Source organism: Mauremys mutica, chromosome 1 (assembly GCF_020497125.1).
Source record: "Mauremys mutica isolate MM-2020 ecotype Southern chromosome 1, ASM2049712v1, whole genome shotgun sequence".
NCBI classification, from domain to species: domain Eukaryota; kingdom Metazoa; phylum Chordata; order Testudines; family Geoemydidae; genus Mauremys; species Mauremys mutica.
The window spans coordinates 129,516,041-129,521,279 of NC_059072.1; the positions used below are offsets into that span (position 1 = coordinate 129,516,041).

General features: G+C 51.0%; 1 pseudogene; it reads left to right on the forward strand.

The window, feature by feature from the left end:
* The first annotated feature begins 404 nt into the window (after window positions 1–404).
* Window positions 405–4,999, forward strand: LOC123357167 (annotated as a pseudogene).
* The last annotated feature ends 240 nt before the right edge of the window (window positions 5,000–5,239 follow it).

Consider the following 5,239-nt stretch of genomic DNA (forward strand, 5'->3'; position numbering starts at 1 on the left):
GGCGAAACTGAGATTGCTGGGAAGTGAAGCGATGCACCACGGGGCGTTGGAACAGGAAGCGGAATGACCCACACACTTCCTTCCCCTTCCCACAATACTCAGCGCCAAAACGGCGCCAAAACGGGATGAGGTGCTCTGTGGGATAGCTGCCCACAATGCACCTCTCAGTACAGCGCTGGAAATGCTGCCAATGTGGCCACACTGCAGCGCTGGTAGCTGTCAGTGTGGCCACACTGCAGCGCTGGCCCTGCACAGCTGGACGACCAGCGCTGCAAACTACCAGCGCTGCAACTCGTCAGTGTAGCCATACCCTATGTCTTCACACTACTCCTCCTTTTACAGGCTTTTCACCATCATGTCTGTGGCTGCTTGAGCAGCAAGTGCCTGGAGCTCTGCCCATCACCATGCCACACAAAATTGAAGAAATTAAAGACTTCCTGATCACAGCCAGGAGGAAGGATGCAAAATCTGTTAATATAAAAAAGAACAAAAATATGAAATTCAAGATCTGCTGAAGCCAGAATCTATACACTGTGCTCATCACAGACAAGGGACTTGGCTACACTGGCAAGTTAGAGCGCATTAAAGCAGCCCCGGGCACCCTAAGGGCTTGGCTACACTTGAAAGTTGCAGTGCTGGGAGTTACAGCGCTGGTCGTGCAGCTGTGCAGGGCCAGCGCTGGTGTGTGGCCACACTCACAGCTACCAGCGCTGGTGTGTGGCCACATTTGCAGCATTTACAGCGCTGTTGGGAGTGCTGCATTATGGGCAGCTATCCCAGCATTCAAGTGGCAACAACGTGCTTTTCAAAAGAGGTGGGTGGAGGGTGGTGTACTGTGACAGGGAGCGGGGAAGATAGAGAGAGTGGATTTTTGGAGCCAACACTGTGTGTTAGCTTCCCTGGATTGAAAAATCACAAAATGTTCGCGAGCCCTTAGTCTTAATTGCAAACAGCCTGCATCCAACGCTGTTTCTCTGTCAAGCAAACTGCTTGCCTCTCATTTGATTGTTCACAGCCAGGTACAGATAGCTCCTGTTTGCTGTGATCAGTGTTTGTTTTTTAGATAAGCAGTTCAACGGAGCTCCGATCGGAGTTCACAACAAAACAAAGAGAGGCTGCATAACAAAACAAAGAGAGTAATTTAGTTAAAAGCATTCTGGGATATCTCCTTATTCCCTGGAGGCCAATAAAAGCGCTGGTGTGTGTCCACACTTGATGAGCAGCGCTGGATCACCAGCGCTGCAATCGCTACACCCCAACCTGGCCAGGTGTACAGCCAGCGCTGCAGCCAGGGAGTTGCAGCGCTGGATGTGCCTTGCAGGTGTGGACGGTTACTAATTGCAGCGCTGGAAAGCCTCTACCAGCGCTGCAACTTGCAAGTGTAGCCAAGCCCTAACTCATGATGCATCTACACTGGCAAGGCACGTAGAGCACCCGGACTCTATGGCTGGAGCACTCCTGGTAATTCACCTCAATGAGAAGCAAAATGCTTGATGCACCCTGGCTGTAGCACTGCAGCGCCAGTGTGGACACCCTGGTTTATTAATGCTCTCTGATCAGCCTCCAGAAGTGTCCCACAATGCCTGTTCTAGACACTCTGGTCATCACTTTAAACCCTACTGCCTTGCCTTCAGGTGACCAACCATCAGATCCACACTTTAAATTCTCTGGGAATTTTGAAAATCCCCTTCCTGTTTTGTCAGCCAGGCGTGGAGTGCTCTCAGCGACTCTTTCTAGGTGACCACGCCTCCACGCGCCAGGCGATCCCCAGTATGGAGCAATGGCAAGGTGCTGGACCTCATCAGTGTTTGGGGGAGGAAGCTGTCCAGTCCCAGCTGCGCTCCAGCCATAGGAATTATGATACCTTTGGGCAGACAAAGGAGGTGCCCAGTAAGCGGCTTTTATTTTGGGAAGGAAGTTGTTCAGTGCAGGCTCTTGGGGCGAGGAGGGTTAGGGCTGCATGCATGCCTAGATGCGGAATAGGGCATTGATGTGCTCTCTCACATCACGGTAATCGGCCTCAGTGATCTCTTCAAAGGTCTCATGCAGAAGCTGGGCAATCCTCTTGCGCAGGTTTCTTGACAGAGCTACTGTGCTCCTTGTCCCAGTCAGGCCTTGTCCCATGTCTGCGCCACTGTGCCATGAGGGGCGGGGGGACCATTGCTGCACACAGGCAAGCTGCATATGGGCCAGGGCAGAAGCCGCATTGTAGTAGAAGACTCTCCCTTGCTTCCCAGGTCACCCTCAGCAACGAGATATCTTCCAGGATGAACTTCTGTGGAAAATGTGGGGACAGTGTTCAGTATAGGGGCCCCCTGAAGCTGTTGGCTCTCTCCAAGACACAGAACCCCAGAGGACAGTAAGGCCATGAAACTTGCCCCTGTGCTTACTCACCTTTTTGGGGGCTCATGTGAGTTATGTGCACTCGCTTTGGGATGGGCAATTTCTGCTATTGTGTAGACTGTGCTTGCCCTTAAGTATGGGGGAATCATTGCTCTGTCTGGTGTGAACAATGCTGCCTCTGTTAAGTGTTGCATTTTGGCTTTACAGATGCAACCTCGAGATCTCAGCTGTCCTTGTTATCAACAGCCGAAAGCTCCAAAGAATCAGGAAGTGGCCAGATAGAATCAAAGAAGACATGCTGCAAGAAGTAATGCAGCAGTCCCTTAATGAAAATCAAAAAGCGCAGGAGTGGCGGGAGAGTGAAAGGAGGGTCTGCCAGCAGAATGCGGATGGCCGGCACAAAAGCACGGAGCGGCTGCTAAGCATTATGGAGCGCCAAGTGGACTCAATGCAGGCGCTCGTAGCAATGCAGGTGGAGCACTTCCACACCTGCGCCCCCCTCCCCTGCAGCCCTTATCCCCAGACTCTTTCCTTTGTGCCCCCATGTCACCTCCAACCCACTTTCCTTAACATCCGGGTTCTTATCACCACCAGCTGCCTCCAACACCTGTAGCGTCACCACCCAGTCCTGCAAACTATGACCCCTACCCACTGCACTCAACCCCCATCACCATGCATTTTAGCCAGCCAGAAATGCAGCACTTATTGCACAGCACTCCAGACAGGAAGGCTGAGTATGATAACAGGACATACACAAATCTGTGATTGTACTGTTCCCCACCCCACCCCCTTTCCCTTTCTGTTTCCCAAGCGGTTGTGTTTCTTTTCAATAAATGAATTTTCTTTTCAATAAATGGATTTTTTGGCTTTGAAAACATTCTTTATTATTGCATTAAGTAAAAGATACCTTAGCCCAGAAAAACAACAGGCACTGCAAGTCAGTGTAGCAAAAACAGATTCCTACTAACATTGGAACCACTGTACTTCACTCCCGTGCAGGGCACCAAACATTACTGGTGGCTTTTAGCCTCAAATTGCTCCCTCAAGGCATCCCTAATTCTTGCAGCCCCGCGCTGGGCCCCTCTAATAGCCCTGCTCTCTGGCTGTTCAAATTCAGCCTCCAGGTGTTGAACCTCCAAGGTCCATGCCTGAGTCAATATTTCACCCTTCCCTTCACAAATGTTATGGAGGGTACAGCACTCGGATATAACCGTAGGGGTGTTGTCATCAGCCAGGTCCAGCTTCCCATACAGACAGCGCCAGTGACCCTTTAAATGGCCAAAAGCACACACCACAGTCATTCTGCACCAACTCAGCCTGTTGTTGAACCACTCCTTGCTGCTGTCAAGGCTCTCTGTGTAGGGTTTCATGAGCCACGGCATTAACGGGTAAGCGGGGTCTCCAAGGATCACAATGGGCATTTTGACTTCCCCTACGGTGATCTTCTGGTCTGGGAAAAAAGTCCCAGCTTGCAGTTTCCTGAACAGGCCTCTATTCCGAAAGATGCATGCGTCATGCACCTTTCTGGACCAGCCTGCGTCAATGTCAGTGAAATGCCCACAGTGATCCACAGGCGCCTGGAGAACCATAGAGAAATACCCCTTCCAATTAACATACTCGGAGGCTAGGTGGGCCAGAATTGGAATATGCTTCCCATCTATCGCCCCTCCGCAGTTAGGGAAACCCATTTGTGCAAAGCCAGCCACAATGTCAAGCATGGATGCGATTAATGGCCCTGCAAACTTGCATCAACATGATTCCAACGGTCGACTTTCCCACTCCAAACTGGTTAGTGACCGATCGGTAGCTGTCTCGAGTTGCCAGCTTCCAGATAGCAATAGCCACCTGCTTCTCCACCATCAGGGCAGCTCTCAATCTCGTGTCCTTGCACTGCAGGGTGGGGGCGAGCTTATCACACAGTCCCATGAAAGTGGCTTTTCTCATCCGAAAGTTCTGCAGCCACTGCTCGTCATCCCAGACTTGCATGACGATGTGATCCCACCACTCAGTGCTTGTTTCTCAAAACCCAAAAGTGGCGTTCCACTGCGGTGAGCATGTCCGTGAATGCCACAAGCAATCTCATGTCATATGCATTATGCGAGTTGACATCATCGTCGGACTCCTCACTGTCAGTTTGTAGCTTAAGGAGTAACTCAACTGCCATTCGTGACGTGCTGGTGAGACCCATCAGCATATTCCTCAGCACTTCGAGGTCCATTCCCGCAGACCGAAAGGGAAGACAGAGCACACAGTACAAAAAACATTAAAAGATGGCACCAAATGTGGATGGAAGCACAGGGATTGCTGGGATGTGAAGCGATTCATCACACGGCATTGGGACAAGACCCAGAATGTCCCGCACCTGCCCCCCACCCCCTTCCCACGAGCTGCAGCACCAGAATGGGAAGAGGTGCTTTGTGGGATAGCTGCCCATAATGCACCGCTCCCAATGCCATTGCAAATGCCGTAAATGTGGCCAAACAAGTGCATTTGCAGCGGAGAGTGTGGACACACTGCAGCGCTTTCCATACTGCGCTTTCCGAAGGTGGGTTTAACTCACAACGCTCTACATCTGCAAGTGTAGCCATGCAAGGAGAAGGCTGAGAAACTGAAGGAGTCCCAGCCACCTGGTTTGGCTGTGAAAGAACTTAAATGAACCAGTCATACACAGAGCTTTTTTCATGTATTATAACAAAAGAGGGAACTGTTGAAAAAAAAGCAGAAGCTTCAATATAGAGAGAGCACTGGAGATTGTACCATAGCAATATTGCCAAGCCCAGAGATGACCTGTACCTGCCAATAGTGGGGGGGGGGAGATGGGGGAGGGGAAGGATACAGAGTGAAGACAGCCAGTTTCAGGGGTGTTACTGAGCATACCCCTCCATGCGACACCTCT